The following is a 20,107-nucleotide window of genomic DNA, read 5'->3' on the forward strand; positions in this document are numbered from 1 at the left end:
CAGCCATTAATCTTACCCTTTGCCATCTAAGTCTGCAAAGGTACACTGTATGCCATAGCAAAGTAGCCCATCTATTCTGCACAGGAAAATACAACATGACAGTCAGGGCTCACATTTTAATCCCCCACCTCTTCTTTCTTTTTTTTTTTTTTGTCTTCTGTGCCTCTAATTATACCTACAATATATACGTTATGTGATCTGAAGAGAAATCAGAGTATGTATGTATCTATACACCTTTACCTTTTTATGTATACAAGGCTTTTTCTACAGGCCACACCCCTGACATCACCATTGTTTCACACAGGGCTTTTTGTATAGAAAACACCCAGCATGAACTCATTTGCATATTAGGCCACACCCCCTGGTGCCAAGCCAGCCATAACTCGATTTCTGTGTGTTTCTGCTTTAAAAAAAGCCCTGTATGTATATATGTATATACCAGAGTATGCAGGACTTTTTTTGAGCAGGAATGCACAGGAACACAGTTCTAGCTGGCTTGGTGTCCAGGGATGTGGCCTAATATGCAAATGAGTTACTGCTGGGCTTTTTCTACAAAAAAGCCATATGTGAAACAATGGTGACATCATAGGTTGTGGCCTCATATGCAAATGAGTTAATCCTGGACTTTTTCTACAAAAAAAAGACCTGAGCGTATGTATGTATGTATATATGTCTATGCTACAGGAGCATAGACTTAAAAACTGGTGGGTAGGAATGCACATTCAAGCATTGCCAGAGTAAGAGGATAGTTGACAGCTTTGAGACTACTGGAAATCAAAGGCTTCAGATTCCTGCTTGGTCTAAATGGGGGTGGGATGAGCAGGCACCTCTCACTTTATCTTTCAGCCTGAGCTACCTTTGGGATTGTTGTGAAGGTAGAATGGAGGAGGGAGAACCATGTGTGCCACCCTGAGCTCTGTGAAGTAAGGATGGAATAAAAGGGTTGAAGACAGAGTGACCACAAAAGATCCAAGAGTCAACAGCTACTATGCAAACAACCTCTAAAAAGCTTGTACAACAAACGGAGGGTCTGGGCTGCTTTCACAGCTACTGGGAGCAGCCACATTGTTCTGCCTGCTCATCCCACCCCCATTCAGCCTTAAAAACACAGACACACACCATCCAAAAAGGAAGCCTTTGCACGTTTTCGCCTAGAGTTCTGAAGGGGAAAGGCACATGGTAGCTGTGGGGGCAGAGCTTCCCCCCACTGGCCAGTTGACTGGGGGTGGGAAGGAGCCTGGGAAAGTGGAAGAACCCCTGCTGGAACCTGGGGGATTGGCAAGCTGTCAGAGAATTGGTGGCCAGCTACTAGACCAGAAGCCTAGAAGGCACAGGAGTGTGGGCCACCACCAGAACAAGAGAGATCCATGAAGGAGAGGGTTGCCAAGAAGGTCGCCCCCAGGACCTGGAATGCTGAAAAGGCAGAAAGGCCAGGCCAAAGCACAGCTCAGACAGATGCCTTATGGTTAACAGGCTCTCTGCTAACCATAAGGCTTCTGTTGAACTACTAGATCCACCGTAAGGCTTTGCAGGATGCTGGACAAAGTTCAGCTGTGAGTGCCTGCAGACTACAGACACTGCTACAGAAGCAGGCACTCATTCCTATAAATAACCTGAGCTCAGCTTTGGCTGTTGTGGGATCAACAATTCTAATAGTTGTTGTTATCTTTGATGCCTGCTTGTGAACAACTCATTGCCCAATGTTATAAAAGTGTTTTTCTAACTATTGGCTTTGCTCCTCCCTGGGTGCTGCCTTGTGAACCATGGTCTGCTGGCTTCTAGTTTATTTCAGCCCATCTCTGCAGATCCTGTTGACTAGCACTTTCACACAGGATGATTTGAACCACGCTTGGCTGCTACCCTTTTTAAAGTGTGTGCAACCTTCCTTGGCCTGTGCTGCAATGTGGATATATGTTCAGTCAGGTCTATTTTTGTAGAAAAAGCCCAGCATGGACTCATTTGCATATTAGACCACTCCCCCTGACATCACCATTGTATCACACAGGGCTTTTTTTTTGTAGGAAAAGCTCAGCAGGGAATCATTTGCATACTGGCCCACACCCCCTGATAGCAAGCTAGTCGGAACTGTGTTCCTGTGCATTCCTGCTCAAAAAAAGCCCTGTGTTCAGTTAATGAGCTAATCATTCTAACCATGACACAGATGAACTAATAACGTTTATGTTTTACTTCCCACCAATGGTATTTGCCTGCTTCATACCCAGCCTATGTTTACTGACCTTTCCAGTGATTATGATCTTATATGCATACATACACACATACACACATATATATTTTTCCTTATTTCTGTGTAACAGGATTCAGGTTGAGAATTATTCTTTGGGTCTGTTAAACAGAAGCCTGTTTCCCTCATAATAGAAAATGACTGTACTTGGTCAGAGGCACTGTACCCAGGGCCTAAAAATGTTTGAAATCAAGACCTAGCAACCTTCTTTTAGATGGGTGAATGTTTAGTTATGTGGCCCCATAAACAATTAATGACTTCCTTTGTTTGCAAGCCAGAAAATGTCGTAACAAGCAGAATCCAATCAAATGGAGTCAGTCTCTTCCAAAACACTTTGCAATGATCATATTTTTCCCCCCATGCATGAAATCCAGAATATTTTTAAAAGATGCCCAAATGAGTAAATTGATTTAAACAAGGCAATTCCAAGTCATCAGTGATTTCGGAACATCGTCAGTGTTATAATTTGTTTTGAAATGTGGTCCTAGCTTTTCACATTTATACAGAAATTCTCAACCTATTACATAATTATATTGCTTTTATACACTGTCATATACTTCTCAAGACCTCTCCTCTGTCTTCAAAGCACATGATTGCGTTGCACGTCAGCTTTCATGAAGTGTCATTTTAGAGGGGGCTTTTTGTATTTGAAATCCTTATCCATTTTATGCAGTGCAGGAGAACTGATCAAGGACCAGGAGTCAACTACAAAGAAAATATTCTGAATCAATTCAGCTTCTCTTATCTTTCTTCATCTTCCACTTCCTACCGCCATGAAATTCACTGCTCACATGCTGATATATTTGTCTCCTGTGGTAGCTTGAATAGCTGCTAAAGAATCCAACCAACTCTTCTTTTCTGCACAAAGACTCTTTAACATTCTAACAACACAGCCCTAAGTAGAGTTACTCCAGTCTAATCAATGGTTTAGACAGGAGAAACTCTGCACAGGGTTTCATTTTAATGTCTGGTTATCATGACTTCTTATTCAAGAATACTGGCAAGTAGCATTGAAAAATAGCTAGGAACTCATTGGTGCGGTCAGTTTTTAGAAGGCCCCATAGCAAGAGAGACAGTATTTATTTATTAATTTAATCAAATTTATACCCCACTCCCTCTCCACCAAATGGGACTTGGGGCAGCTAACAGCATCAAAAACACACCCAATAAAAGCAATAGAAAAATACAATAAATAATATTTAAAATATAAAACAATTAAAAATCTATCCCCATTAAAAATCTATCCACTATTAAGCAGTGTAAGATGTGTCAGTGGTAAAGACAGAGCTGAAGCATACTAGCTGCCTGGTGGATCACAATCACCCAAAGGGCACCTGAAAAAAAGCAGCCTTGCATGCCCTGTGGAACCTAGGGCAGAGTTGCCAGCCTCCAGGTGGTGCCTGGAGATCTCCCGCTTTTACAACTGATCTCCAGCTGGCAGAGATCAGCTCCCCTGGAGAAAATGGCTGCTTTGAAGGGTGGACTCTATAGCATTGTACCATGTGGAGGCCCCTCCCCTCCCTTCCCCAAACCCCACCCTTTCCTGGCTCCACCCCCAAAATCTCCAGGTGTTTTCCAACACTGACCTAGCAACCCTAACCTAGGGAAGTCTTGCAAGGCCACTACTGAGAAGACCCTCACCTTTGTTGACACAAGGCTTGTCACTAGACTAAAGTCCAGCAAGTACTTTTCAGATCAGGGGTTGATAAAGCAAGGGTTTTCCTCCCTCCAAACTCTCTGTGATACTTCATAAAGGCTCTTATTAGAATCCAGAAAATAATCAGCTATTCTAAGGACAGGACAAAAAAAGATTGCCGTTACTAACTCTCCTGCTTGCATTTTCATATAAATTGTTTTTTAAAAATTAGGTACACTTTGCTGTGTTGAACAAACTGCTCATCTTGGATTTAAATTAAATTTGAGTAACACCTTGATTTATTTTCTCTAAGAAAGGAAAATAAATTTAGTTGTATCATTTTCGAGAAAATGAGCTCTTATTATTTTTTTAACTTCAGAAAGAGTGATGTGTGCTGACATTTCAGCCAGGCAAACAACTGCTTTCTTAAGCATGTTACATTTATTTGAAATTTTGCTTGAGACTGTTTGCAACTCCTTGGGTTTTTTTTTTTTTTTGCCACATTGATCCTGTTGTGGGTTTCAAAATGTCCTCAAAACTTAAAAACTGAATCCCAGATAAATCTATTTATTGATACAACAGCACTACATCAGGACACAGAGTAACTAACAACATCCTAGTTTTAAAATGCATTACTCAAATATGTTCACTGTACTGATTGGCCAACCCCGTCCCCCCCCCCCCAATCTCATGGACTAGGAAATATCCATATGGTAAAAAAAAATTAACCATATCAGACACTTATTTCTGCTGAATAACAGCAACAACTCTCCCCCGCCCATATTGCATATTGCAGGAGCACATACGGCCAGGGCTACGGCTGCCAATAGTGTACTGGATTCACCTTAAGGTGCTGGTTGTTACCTACAAAGCCCTATATGGCTGAGGACCTGCTTACCTTAGGGACCATCTCTCCCCACATGTTCCCCAGAGAGTATTTAGATCTGGATCACAAAACCTGTTATCGATCCCCGGGCCAAGGGAGGCAAGACTAAAATCTACCAGGAAGAGAGCCTTCTCAATTGTGGCCTCCTACTGGTGGAACCAAATTCCGGAAGAGATTAGAGCCTTGTGGGACCTCTCCCAGTTCTGCAAGGCATGTAAGACAGCCCTATTCCGGCTAGCTTTCAACTAAAGGATACCTAGAGCACTGAACACCATCAGACATTAACATTAGCACCAAACTGTTTTAATTGTTATTTCTTGAATGTTGTATATTTTAATTGTATCATGATTGTTTTACTGTGATTTTATTCCCTGTGAGCCGCTCTGAGCCTGCTTTGGCGGGGAGGGAGGAATATAAATCTAATTAATAATAATAATAAATAATAGTAATAATAACAATAATGATAATGATAATAATACTGGTATGACACATTGCTAGGCTGATAACTGCCACAGTTAATCTACTGCAGTGAAAATTCCACAAGTATTGTGGCATGTCAAAGACTGACACATAAGAACATAAGAGAAGCCATGTTGGATCAGGCCAACGGCCCATCAAGTCCAACACTCTGTGTCACACAGTGGCAAAAAATTTTATATACACACATACACTGTGGCTAATAGCCACTGATGGACCTGTGCTCCATATATTTATCTAAACCCTTCTTGAAGGTGGCTATACTTGTGGCCGCCACCACCTCCTGTGGCAGTGAATTCCACATGTTAATCACCCTTTGGGTGAAGAAGTACTTCCTTTTACACATTTTATGTCACATTGGTTTGGTATGTCAGGTGTTATGTCTTGAGTTTGATGTTTGGTGGGAAGCTTTTGCACGCCCAGCAGCAGCAGGGTGCTAGAGACTCTGCTACATTAGAGACCTGGACTCTAAACGGGACCAATGAGTGGGTTTGGCATGAAGCTTAACTGTCATGATTTGGTATGGGGATCTGGGGGGGGGTGGTGGTTCTTGTGCATGAATATAAGCAGGGTCACGGCTCCACCATTTTGTCTTGTTCAGAATTACCAATAAAGCATGTTCCTGTTTGTACATCACTGCATCGAACCCAGTATTTAACATGTGGCATAAACATTTCTGACCAAGAGCCCATTTCATCAGATGTGATTGTAACCATGGTGTTTGAGGTGGAAAGGGATATTTGTTTTGCTTTTTCTCTCCATATTTTGCAGGAGCAGGTTCACACATTCAGATTCTGGTCCATCATTTAATTGCCACCTCAGAAATGATGTTCGCACATGCGAATGAGCTACCAACACTGAAAATAGTCAGATTGTCTCAAAATGAGATATTTTTTCAGTTCATGCATTTGGCAATGAGTAAATGCATGAACTGTGGAGAAATCAAGAAATTATACATGCTTGTATGAACCAGGACACCCCTGTGATAGGCAGAGCAGAGGAAAAGTACACCAGAGACCCAGAAGGCAATCAGAGCAGTGCTCTGAATCAGCTCAATAGGACCTGTGAACTGGAAAAGTTAAGAGCTGAGAGGGGGAACTTGTTTGTCAGAAGTCAGGTTTTTAGGACTTAGACTGAAGGACTGGTCTGAGAGAGAGGTGAATTAAAGATCTGAGGAGATATCAGATATTTGGTTGAGTTTCCTTGGATGGGAAACTAAGAGTGTGGTCAGACAGGCAGGTTGCCACAACAATATCTTGGCAGATAAATAAACCACTTTAGTTTAGGGCAGTTTCTGTTGATCAGACAACACCCCGTAAGCTGAAATCATAGCACTGTGGGCCCATGGTTGGTTGTTCACATTGCTAATGTGCTGCAACCATGGACTCACAACTGGTTTGGTGTTTTTTTCTAAGTCCCACTGTGCATGTGCAAAAGCAGACAAGCACACACATGCTCCTGGCCACATTCTATGGGGGCTCTGAAGTACATATCAGAGTGGGGTTGAGGAGGGAAAGGACATGCTGGAAACAGAGTGCAATGATTACACCGCACATGTGTTTCCATGGTGTGCCCAGACAATCAGATAACTGGAAACCTGTCATGGAAGCGCTTCATCAAAGTAGCCACTGGAATTTGCTGGTGGCTCTTTAACCTGGGTAACAGTCATTTTACTGCCAGGTAGGGATGAATGAGGCACAGGAGCCAGATGCGTGTTTGATCGTGCCCATATGATCCAACTGCTTGTGTGAACACACCCTAAGTGTACAAAGGTGTTATTGATGCCAGGAGAGTTTGCTGGGTTTGAGATGTAACTTAGTCACAGAAAACCTATCTGAGAGAAATATAACAAGTGATCTTGTGTCAGTTTACCTCAATTACTGATTCTGGTAGATTTATACTCTGACTCAGATTGTATCCTCTCAATTTGTTATTTTTCTTAATTTCCTGCTGGGACTCCTGGACACACTGTGGCTGTGCTAGGCAGGAAACTGCATTGTGACTGGGGAGAGGGGGAATCCTGTGAGGTGATGGTCTAACCTCTGGGGATTTTGCAGTAGTGGTGGAAAAGACCAGCCAATTTCAGGTATTATCTAAAACACTACAAAACAATTTTGACTGGAGATTATAGCAGGAGAGAAACAAATGCATGGCTCTACAATACCAGTTTATTTCCCCTGAATTACTGCCGTCTCCATCTAACTGGAGAGTCTTTATAGGTGCTATTTATAGGAGATATATATAGGAGATATATAGGAGCTTTATAGGAGAGCCAGTTTGGTGTAGTGGTTAAGTGTGCGGACTCTTATCTGGGAGAACCGGGTTTGATTCCCCACTCCTCCACTTGCACCTGCTAGCATGGCCTTGGGTCAGCCATAGCTCTGGCAGAGGTTGTCCTTGAAAGGGCAGCTGCTGTGAGAGCCCTCTCCAGCCCCACCCACCTCACAGGGTGTCTGTTGTGGGGGAGGAAGGTAAAGGAGATTGTGAGCCGCTCTGAGACTCTTCGGAGTGGAGGGCGGGATAGAAATCCAATATCTTCTTCTTCTTCTATTTATGTTCAAGTATTTATTTCCAGGCTTCTGCTCTTGACTGGTCACTCTGTCCAGTTTCATTAAGGCCTCTATCTGAGACAGTTTTATCTAAGGATTTAGAATCTGTGTCCAAGTTTTGTTAAATCCCCTTTTGTATAACCTCCTAGATACAGAGATGAGTTGCTGCATCTTTCATGCTTTCCTTCCTGATCACCAGCTTAATCACCCTTACGATAAAGTCAGTTCTTTGTCCTTTCCCCTTCCAGTTCTGTGCTCTTCAGAATCTACCTCCCCATGGTGGAATCTACCATCCAAATTTCCAGCAAGGGGAGGACTTTAGGTGCAGGACTGAAGGTACCAAACTGGGGGTGGGGGAGTGGTTTCACAAAGCCAAGGAAGGAATAGCTGCAAGGGGACCGTGGCAGCATACTCTTTTTTAAAAAAAAACTGATTTATTTTTAATATTGTCAATGACAATAAATAATGATAATAAATAGGGGAAACAAAAAACCATAAAATCAAAACTTACATCACTAAGACATAACAATGCTAATAGCTATAGCAGTTGAGCAATGCAGTGAGCGATCTTATATAATATTAAAAGTACCAGACCGATTTCCCACTCACCTTATGCTGCTCTCATGTTTGTTTTCTCAGTGGGGCTTCCTTCCAATTTCACACTATCTGCCCTGGGGCTGTAGCAAGCATCAGTGTTTTCGTGCAGCAAACAGAAACCGCTAAAACCAGTTTCTGTTTGCTGTGCGAAAAAGCTGACGTTTGCTGCACCCCTGGAGTAGATAGTGTGAAATCGGAAGGAAGCCATGCTGAGAAGACCAACGTGAGAGCAGCGTAAGGTGAGTGGGAAATCGGTCCCATACTCTTTACAAATGAAGCATTTTATGTGAATTCTTCTGGATGTGAGTGGCTCCAAGAATCTTTGCTAGAAGCCTAAGGTCAATGCAAGCTCAATGCAAGGCAGGTTTGATTCACTCCTTAGCAAATGCAGTATCCTAGAAGGTTAAGTCACTCACTAGCTCAATTCAGATCACTTCTGGTATTTAATGTAGTGGGAAGCAGAACTTCCAACTTCAAGGGGGAATACTATTGAATTCCAGTGCAGCAAGATCCCAAAATCTTAATTGTGTGTCACAAATGGGGAATGTATTATTCTAATAATTATATACACTGCAGTGTCAATGCTTCTAGGAGAAAGCACTATACAGATAAATTCAGTTTTTCTGCTTAATAATTTCATCTTGTAAGTCCTGTGCAATAACGATCCTCTCATGCACAAGTAAGTGATAAAAGCCAGAAAGCAGGTCTGCAAGCCATTATCTTTCTTCCAGAGTTTGATTTCTCCAATTCCCTGGCTTCTAGCCACCTACAGAAATTTCTGTAAGCAGTTCCTGTCAGTCACTACCAATTCATTTCTCTTGATGTTAGAGAAAGAAAGAAAAAAATAGGAACTTCAAAACCTCTACAAAACAATGCAGCTTTTCCAGTTCGTTTCACATCCTGTTGAAGAATATGCAGACGAGATAGTAAAAATAAAGGCATGCAAACTCCACAGTTGTGTTTCAGGAAAACACCACAGTTCCTCTGAATAACTGACAACCTTCAGGAGGCTTTTAATTGGTTCAATGCAAAGCAAGTGGCAAACAGAAGAGAACCAGCTCCCAAAAAGAAGCTTGGATCAAGGTAAGTCTTCTTGGCTTTCTTCAGTCCCCATCACCTGCTGGTGGCCCGGGAGGACCTGGTAACCCTATAACTGGATAGTCCGACATTCTTCACAAGGTACTTGATCTAAGATTGTCCATTGAGCATCCTGATGAGATTATTGTTTCTTTAAGATCTCAGATAGAAAAGACCACAGAAAGAGCCACTACTTTTCTGGTCAGGGTGCTGCTTCTTCAACAGAGACACTCTTTGGCTACAGAGAGGTATTGTGTTGATGTTTTCTGCCCTTCAGATTTAAGGACTGATTTCCCACCTTGGCCACAGACAATCTCCAAGGCAGTGGGTTGGATCCTACCAGCTATTCTGCTTAATCTCATCTCATTCTTCTGCTCACTGTGGCTGCCATCCTGCTTGTCCGTGTGCATCCCATGATTCCCTGGCCTTGCCTTCTCCATGGTCAAAAGGGACTCTTGCACTTATTTTGCCAGCTGAGGGTTCACACAAAATTGAAAGCATGGTTGTTGATGCTGGAGACAATGGACTAGCTCCAATGAACACTGAATGTTCATTGAATGGAAGGCGTTTACAGAGCAGCTCTTTATTTTATTTATCTTGGATATTATTCTCTTTCTCCTTCCCTTTGCAATTGACTGCAGCCTCTGGTACTCCTGAAAAGTTACTCCTAAAAGTCAGAGACCCTTAGGAACACAATTCAAAGTAGTGTGGAGGAGGGTGGAGCTGCAGCAATTCATTGGAACCCATTTGAAAGTTGGGAGGGGGGTACACTTGGTCCCACTCACATGTAGGAATGAATAGAACACAAGGGTCTTGTGCAGGAACAGATGGGCCATTGCCTTGAGAAACCCAGCCAGCAAGAGACAAGACTGGAAGGTTTTATCAGGTCACTGTGCTTCCTAGGTGTAGGATTTTTATTGCAGCAGCTACTGATCCTCCTGCCCTTCTTCACTGCAAAATGATGAACTGGTCAGTTGCCACCGCGGCTGAGTGGGAGATCTTTTTTCACTTGCACCACATTGTTTGGGGCTTATCATTATCCATGGTCCATAAGCCTATCACTAGGTAGCCTATCACTAGGCATGGCAGGAATAGCACTCACTACTAATGCTTAAAAGAACATAAGAGAAGCCATGTTGGATCGGGCCAATGGCCCATCCAGTCTAACACTCTAGCACACAGAGGTTAAAAAAAAACACCTAGGTGCCATCAGAAGGTCCACCAGTGGAGCCAGGACACTAGAAGCCCTCCCGCTGTTGCCCCCCTCCCAAGCACCAAGAATACAGAGCATCACTGTCCCAGACGGATAGTTCCATCTATACCCCGTGATTAGAGGTCACTGATGGACCTCTGCTCCACATGTTTATCCAATTCCCCTCTTGAAGCCATCTATTCTTATAGCTGCCACCTCCTGTGGCAGTGAATTCCATATATTAATCACCCTTTGGGTGAAGAAGTACTTCCTTTGATCTGTTCTAACCTGACTGCTCAGCTATTTTATTGAGTGTCCGCTTGTTCTTGTGAGAAATGGAGAAAAGTACTTCTTTCTCTACCTTCTCTATCCCATGCTTAGAAAGGGCTAACTGATGATCACCCTGAGGCATCCAAGGGAGTATTCCCAAGACTGCTGTTCATGACCTTGTATAGCCAGGAGGTTGAGGAAGGGGCTTCCCAGGCACTGAGGAGCATTGGTCAGATGCTTGAGAGGCACATGAGGATGCTTAATAACTTTCATCACAGTTTTCTGTGCAGTCTGGGATAAATGAAACTGGAAGGAATACTGGTGAAGTTGGGAAGCAGGGGGGGGGGGGGTTGTTCATTATTCTGGAACCTGTTAGAGGCTACCTGCTAGCAGCAGCCTGCACTTCAAAAATGTTTTTAAAATATAGATCAAATAAAACCAAGTTTAATCCATATTTTGTCATCTTGTGTCTTTGGTCTGAGGTGTGACTTCTTGCTCCAGTCCTTGCTTAAAAGCAGGTGGGGAGATTTCGGCAGTTCTTTTTGTTGAGGTACTTGTTTTCTAGCAAAAGCCTGCTGCTTAAGCTTAAAGCCAACCTACCGACAATTGAAACACTTCATGTCATTGCTTCCCTGGGTCAGTTTTCCTTTGCAAAACTCATGGGACATGCTTTTACCCCAATATGTTTATTGGCTGGTGTAAAATGAAATAAGGAAAGGAAAGGTCCCCTGTGCAAGCACCAGTCGTTTCTGACTCTGGGGTGACGTTGCTTTCACAACGTTTTCACGGCAGACTTTTTTTACAGAGTGGTTTGCCATTGCCTTCCCCAGTCATCTATGCTTTCCCCCTAGCAAGCTGGGTACTCATTTTACCGACCTCGGAAGGATGGAAGGCTGAGTCAACCTCGAGCCAGCTACCTGAAAACCCAGCTTCCACTGGGGATTGAACTCAGGTTGTGAGCAGAATTTAGGACTGCAGTACTGCAGCTTTAACACTCTGTGCCACAGGGCTCTTAAAATGAAATACACCATGCCAAAAAGCAATAGATTTTTAGGGCTTCTTTATTTTGCAGATGCTTTTTGGCTTACAAAAAAAAGATTGTAAGTGACTGTACATGGGGGACATCATTTCTTAACAAGCAGTTGATAATATCCTAAAAGGAGAAAAGTTATGGAGCCACTTCTTTATTCATTGTGCCAAAAAGGTGCAAAAAGAGCAGAATTTTTCAAAAAAATATTGTCATTAATAATACCATTCCAAATTTACTCCTGCCTCTCAGGTCCTCAACCCACTTCAAACTACCTTTGGTTAGTTACTTGTTTTGCAAAAAAGAGAGTAGAACAATTCTGCAATATTGTATATGCTGTAATGACCTTCCTCCCAGCTGTTTCCCAAAACCTGGCTCTTTGCTGACAAGCAATATATAAATGTGAACTGAATTCCTGGCAGAATTTCAACCCACTGTATGCTCTCAACTATCCAACAGTCTTACATTATGGATCAGTTTGGCTTCATAAACGTCATTGAACTAGCCAAGCATCTGCTGTGTTATCTACCCTATTGCCACTTTTTCCAAACACAACCGGCATAACAAGAAAGCCAATAAAAATGAACTGCAGAGAGAGCACATAGCACAGTTTTAATAACTTGGTGCAAGAGACACATTTGAAACAAAGTCTGAACAAATATGGGAAATTCAAACAATATTTTTAAAAGCATGATACTGAATAATCCCATTGGTACTCAGCAAATCTATGCAATTCATTTCCCCATAATGGATGCATTTCTGCATAATACACAGGCACACACTTATCTTTCTCTCAAATCCTAAGTAGCAAGCCTGGAACCATATAATTTATGGAAACTAAATCTGTGAAAAGAGGGAGTGCGCCACACCCACACAAAGTAATGTCTTATTTTGAAGCTATTAAGAATACACATGCATGGAATGATCAGTTTTTATCTCAAGGATATGCAGAATAAATCTCAATGCTTCAAAATTCCTAAACCAAGCAATTCTATAGTACAAATACATACTTGATCAGCTCTACTTATTGTGACATACATTTGCCATTTTACACGTAGCACAACTGAAAGGGAATTTATTTTTTAAAGCCAAACAATGCAAAGTAGAGGTATCACAACCTAGCCTCATCATTTTCACATCTGCATGTCAGCCAACATACTCCATGACAGCAACACAACAACATCATCGTGACCATAGTGAACACTGAAGTGCTCTCAGCCCAACAGAGGCACAAACTTTTCTCAAACAACTTGGGATCCTCCCTGGTCTACTTACCCACCACCATCACTTAAGCTTTTCATCTTGATCACAAAGCATCAGGCATGGAAAGCTGGGGGCGGGCTCCCCCTTCTTTAACAAAAAAGAGAAGCCACACAGCAGTTCCAAGCCCGGATTTCCACCTTCTGACTACGAGATGCTTTGCAAGGCACTAAGTCAAAAGCAAACAAGAGTAGAGAGGAGGAGAGCTCTGAGAACCTCCACATGGTTTCTGTTGCTAGGGGAACCACTCCCTTTGTCTGCATAGGTTAAGAATGGCCGTCTCATTGTAGAATTTGGCTCTCAAGTACTGCAAACAGTAACGGCATATCCGAAAGGGAAAGAAGACAATCTAATAACAAATATAGTAATGCAAAAAAGGTTGAATTTTGAAATGAAAAAGTAACATTATTGTGGGGATAGCTGAATGACCACTCTTCTAGGAGTTATGATGGATGACCTTCATGTGAGCCTCAGTCTTGGAGGGCACTCCAAAAATCTGATTTCCATCATGAAAAAGTCCTGTTAGTTGCCATTGTATAAAATACAGTTGTTGTGGAAAAACTTAGTGGAGAGTGTGGAAGAAAAGCAACTCTGCCTGCTACTGGCTTACCAAGGAAATGCATAACTGTCATCATAGGAATACAAGAATCTGCCTTAAAGCTCAGCATTTTCTCTTCTGCCAGCCGATCTTCAGGGTCTCAGGAAGACAATGTTCTTTCTTGAGACCTGCAACCTGACATTCTTTAACTGAAGATGGTGGGAACTGAAGATAGGATCTTCTGCAAACACCAAGTGCTCTGCCACTGAGTCATGTCTGCACAATCCTAGAGAACCAGAGCTCACTTCTGCCTACAGAAGAACATACTGTTAGGATGTCTTCCTGAAAAGGCCCCTGTGCAAAAAGTCATTCACTAAAGCTTTGCACACACATGAGCATGAGAGATCTGTTTCCTGAGGGAGAACTGGGAGCTGAATGAGTAGCAAGGCTTTGTATGAATGAATCCAGAATAAGAGCATCTTCCAAGGCCAAGGAAGAATACAAAAAGATGGAAAGTGAAACATCCCTTAAGGGGATAGAGATCAAAGAAGCCATCTGCCCCTAAAGAAGCTTGAACCATGTTTTCCCAGCCATGCAAAAGACCAGAAAAAGCAAAGATATTAGTCCAGTGATTGACTGCAGTAAGAGCAAATTACTTTTTTTCCATTTCCCCTTAAAGTCAGTTCAAATGTTCTCAAGGGTATATTGTCCATAGCTCCCACAAGAATTTACAATTGCCAAAGAGCACACTGTTTGAATGTCCCCCAATTTCAAAGTCTCCCTGCACACAGAAAAAGTGATCGTGTTGGAGAGAATTGCACGCCTGGAGCTATCCTTCCCAGCTTCATAGGGATGTTTTGACATGAGAGCACTTCCAAATAAATGATTTCCCATTTGCAACTTTATGCTATAATAAGATGCCCTGAGAGGATGCTGGGTGGTCCTACCACTTATCTCAGCAAATTTAAATGGAAATTGGGAGGCACCATAAAGGACTAGCAAAATCGATTCCAACATCAGCTGTCATAAGTCAGAACTCACTTCATCATGAGAAAGCATACCATGTGGGCTTTCTGAAGTGGGTTTTGAGCTTTTGCTGGATTCAATGTAGTTAGTCTTTACTATGCCACAGGAATTCAGTTTAATTTTGCTGCAACCGATTAACATGACTACCCCTCTGGAACACTTGTCTCAGCAGACAGTACATTTCCTTTCCTGTTTGTGCAATTTCACCTTTCTTTATTGCTATCAGTGCCTTTTACAGAGCATTATTTTCCATGTCACAGTATATAACTTTGGAGAATACTCTCAAACAAGTTTCACTTAATTGACTTTGAATGTTTATGGGTATGATATCAAAACCTGAGAATAATCAATGAGGGTCTGAAGAATTACATGTGACTCAGTTATACATCCTATATTAAATCCTCCTTATGACACATATCCCAGAGGAGTTAGCCGTATTAGACTGTTGCTGCAAAATAGGAAAGAGTCCATTAGCATCTTTAAGACTAACATTTTATTGTAACCAGGGGTCATTTTGTAGAAAAATAGGTGGTGGAGCTCATCCAGGATTGTTATGCAGCTGCATCTACTATTCAATGGACAAGGTGGGAAGGAGGAGGTGGAACTCTCAGAAAAGTTCAGGAGCTGTGCTCCTGTGAGCTCCCACTGAATCTGAGGCTTGATTGTAACATAAGCTTTCAAGAAACCCAGCTCTCTTTGTCAGATGACATATGAAACCATTCACATGAGAGTTTCCACACACCCTGTTTCCACAGACCTCAAAACACAGTACAGACCCATAAGGCCCCAGAGTAATATTTCAGGTCTCAGGCTAACTCATCCATCCCAGTTCTATACAGAGGTCACATCTCAGGCTTCTGAGAAGTTAACTCCAGGCATGAGAAGGAAATAAGCTATGTCTTCATCCAAAGCACTTAGCTGGACAGCTTAACTTTCTTCTCAAGCAGGGGTGATCAACGGCAGCTCTCCAGATGTTTTTTGCCTACAACTCCCATCAGCCCCAGCCAGCATGGCCAATGGCTGGGGCTGATGGGAGTTGTAGGCAAAAAACATCTGGAGAGCTACCATTGGCCACCCCTGTTCTAAAGGTACACATGCTCTGGTTTTTGGGCAAAACTATTATTCAAGTGTGATTCTACCATAGAGTTTTGCTCAAAAACCAGAGCATTGCCCCTGATGTCACCAGCATACCTACATCAAGCAATGTCTCCAGAATGCCCTCCCAATTCCCCCACCAGCATGACAATTGGGCCTACCCTAACCATAAGGAAGATTTCATTTTCCCAATCAAGGTGTTCAAAATGGTCTAGTTCATAATGCTCATTTTGTCTCAGGTCAAACACATTGGGTTGGATCCTGCCATGCAATAGCATAAAAGATATTTTAATTAATGCAGTTTTATTTGCACAAGATTTTGCACAGAGCTACTGTAAGATCAAGAACTGATTTTTCACTTCCAAATTGGGGGGGGAGGGGTGTTTGTCAGTGCTGTTGTGACTGCACTTCCAGGAAAACCCTGAAAGTGATGCCATGCCTCTCTGGGTGATTAACAGAAGCTCCATGGTTTACCACAGAGTTTCATTGATTCCTAGGGACATATCTCTTTCAGGTTTCCCCCAGAAGTGGCATGATACCAGAGGTATGATAATGCTGAGGGTGAAGGATTCTGGTGGGTCCCCACTGAGGGGCTGGCAACCCTAGTTATACTCCAGTAATTTGAAATTATTCATCCGCATGCCAATGTAAATTCCTGGTTTTCACCAGTTTTATACAAAGGTCATTTTGGAGTATGATAGGTTGGTCTCCTCCTCCCTCCAGCCAGTAAGTTCTCCTGTCACAGTGAGAGTCTCTATTCCATAAATCTTTTGCTGCTTGATTGGTGACTATGGGGAATAGGAAGAACTGGCACATATGGCTGCAGGGCCTTCAGTTACTGATCCTTAATATAAGTCTATTTACACTCTCCTTTATCCCATCTTTTCGTTTTCCAACACTTTGGATAAGACCCCAAGTCAGTCCCTATAAATGGACCTATAGCATTCATGTGTGTTTTAATTTTCATTTGGTCCTCATTTGACAAGTTATATCGTTGTGTTTTGGTTTCCAAATTTTCCACCTGGAGACAGATATTTATTTTTAATGTCTTTGTCTTGAATAATAAACAGAGGATAGACATATATAGTGAAAATGTTGACTGACAGGTCCCCCGAAGCAGCAATTTAACCTGTTTTTCCATAGCCTCATTCCACAGACTGCGCAGCTTGTTTATTAAAGTAAATAAATAAACCCCAGTCATGCAGCACTAGGTGATTTCTAGCCGTGTGTGGGCACTGGAGTGAGAAGAAACTAGCATTAATAATTTTATATCCCGATGTGAGGTTTAGGGAGGCTCTTCTGGTGGCTTTCAGAGTGCCTTGGGTCTGACATTCCTATGCTAATGCTTCATGATACTCTAAACCAGCCACAGCTTAATGTTTCCTTTAACAGAGGCGTGTGCAGAAGCTTGGCTTTCATGCTAAGTGAGGTTTTATAGCAGCCTTGCTTCTTTTGGTGGTGAGGGAGCAGCTCTAGCAGGAGGAATCGCCCTCAGTAAGAACAGGCCCTGGCAGTTTCTTTTGGCACAGAGCATGGAGGGTTTTTTATATTTTTTGAGAGAGACACGTCATTTCAAGATATGGCATATCAGCAGAGAGAAACGAAGACCATGTTCAAAAGCATTGGCTTCCATGAGATGTGCAGCTGCTTTGTTCCTTTGTACTCATGATATTAAAACATCCACTGCAAAATGTATGTTATTACTGCATGGATCATTGTATGGGGCATCTGAAGTCTGCAGGAGATACACAAGAGAGTGCAAGAGAAATCCCCTGAATGTGGGGGTGTATGACAAGTGGTCCAAACCTTATTCTGGGGGGTAGAGGGCAAACAGACAAACCAGTTCCTATTCAAATCTCCTTTGAAATTCAGGCCTCTTGGTGGTACTCTAAATAGAAGTTTGTGGCACCAGAACCAGTGTTTGGACCAGGCATCACTGTATGTCTTCTTGCAGGGGACGGTCTCCAGAGTGTGGCAGTGTGTCATTTGGAGTGGTCCAAAGATAGTTTTGGGGGGTGCAGCCAGTGTTAGCCTGGGTGATTGTCCTGGGGGCACCGCACTTTGGATCAACTAGCACAAGAACCACACTTTGGACCAGGAAATAGCACATGTCCCCTAGAAGGGAAGAGTTCTCTGAACATGGGGGTGTATTACAAGTGTTGGTTCAAACCTTATTTTGGGGTGCAGAGGGCAAGCAGTCAAACTAGTTCCTTATTCAAATCTCCTTTGAAATACAGGCCTCTTGGTGGTAGTCCAAATAGAAGCTTGTGGCGCTAGAACCAGTCTTTGGGCCAAGCACCACTGTATGTTTTCTTGCAGGGGACAGTCTGCAGAATGTGAGGATGCATATTTTGGGGTGGTGCAAGGATTGCTTTGGGGTACAGCCTTGCCCCAGTGTCTGTCTGTGTGATTGTCCTGGGAGCACCCTGCTTTAGAAAACCGCAGTTTGGACCAAGGGTTCCATGCCTCCCGCTGGGGACAGGGTTCCCCCCAATTTGGGGGCCTCCAACCCTCATGGAACTGGCTGGTGGGGGGGAGCCCTGCCCCAGAAGACTGCCAGCACACCTGAAGTACCTGTTGTGATGATGTCACCTGGAAGTGAGGGTGTCGTGCTAGGCACATTGCATGGGGAGGGGGTGCTCTATCATTTGGGGGAAATTCTGTGATAACCATATAGTTTTTGCAAAATGATAGAGCAGTCCCTGCACGACATGCCCAGCATGATGACGTCACTTCCAAGTGACATCTTCAAACTTCAAGCACAAAGCACGTGCCGTGAAGATCCTGGAGAAGAGGGCCACAGTCCCCCACCAGCAGCCAGGTAAGACCTGGCGACCCTATTTGGACCTGGAAACAACACATGTCCCCTAGAAAGAGAAAGTCCCCTGAATGTGGGGATGTATGATATATGGTGGTCCAAACCTTATTTTGGAGTTCAGAGCTTTTAAACTCTCCAGTGTTTTTGTTTGAATTCATTAATAACTCACAAATAAGGAATGAATAAGGAACCAACGCCAGCCTCCTCATCTATTGCAATATGAGACAAAGGGCAGGAGACATAGGGAAATTAGGATAAACAGTAGAAGAACGTGTATTAATTTCAGTTGCACAGGCTAAGTTTGAGTAGAGAAGGGTATGGGAGGATTTCCAGGGGGCAATTTCCTGAGGTTTCATCACAGCTACTGCAGTTGCTGATTCAGTGGAAGGGCAACATGGGTTTTTCTCACATTTTTCCTGCCCTATCCTCTTCATGGCCACCATTTCTTCCTTATGCCAGAAGGTGTTTAGATCTGTATAGCTTCATAATGTATATTGCAACACTGTACTAGTTCCCAACTTTATTTAAAAAAAAAAAGTAACTCTGCAATGAAAGGGCAAAATTAAAAAAAAAAAAAGAAAGTTGGCAACTAGAACAATAGATCATTATAATGTTATAATGCCGCAGTGATCTAGCTATATCCATTTTTTTTAAAAGACCACTGGTGTGAGGAACAAAATGGTGCCATGGAGTGCTAGAGGTGTGGAAATGGCACTGATGTGGGTGGCATCAGGAAAGATCCGCACTATCTCACATACAGAGCAGACCCCCTAGTTTTGCTGTAGTCCCCATACCCCACTCCCACAATGGAGTAAAACAGAATATGGAAAGTATCCAGAAAAGCCAGTGCTTATAAAGCACCATGATGGGAGGGGGGAGCCACTACCCAGCAGCACTGAAGCTGGGGTAAGCAACTCATGAGTCAGATCCCTACGTGCTCCAAAGACTTCACGGAAAAGGAGGAATTTGAAAGAAGTGAGAAATCTGGCACACAGAGATGTTTTGAAAGATAGTTCCAGACAAAATGGGCAGCAAGGAAGGAAGGGGAGAGTTATTTGAGGGGAAAAGATACTTTGGAATGGCTGGCAGTACGGGACCTAATAGGCCACAAGCAGGATTGTACAGAGAAAGCAGGTGCAAAGCTTTGGGAGGTCTTTGTGGGTAAGTATGAAAAGTTTGTGTTGGATCCAGCAGTGAAAATGAAGTCCATGTAGGGATTTAAGAAGGGGTTTAACATCATCAGAACAGGAGAGTGAATTAACCCCAAACTCATATTTTAATTAGCAACTTCTAAATTGCAGAAAGCACAATAACTATTTAACATCTATTCAGTGCCAACTGCTGGCAACCAGCAGGAGGGTTCTGGGGTAGTCATCAAGGGAGGGGGGCTGCAGCATTATATACTGCACTATGTCAC

This window comes from Heteronotia binoei, chromosome 13, assembly GCF_032191835.1.
Source record: "Heteronotia binoei isolate CCM8104 ecotype False Entrance Well chromosome 13, APGP_CSIRO_Hbin_v1, whole genome shotgun sequence".
Taxonomy (NCBI): Eukaryota; Metazoa; Chordata; class Lepidosauria; order Squamata; family Gekkonidae; genus Heteronotia; species Heteronotia binoei.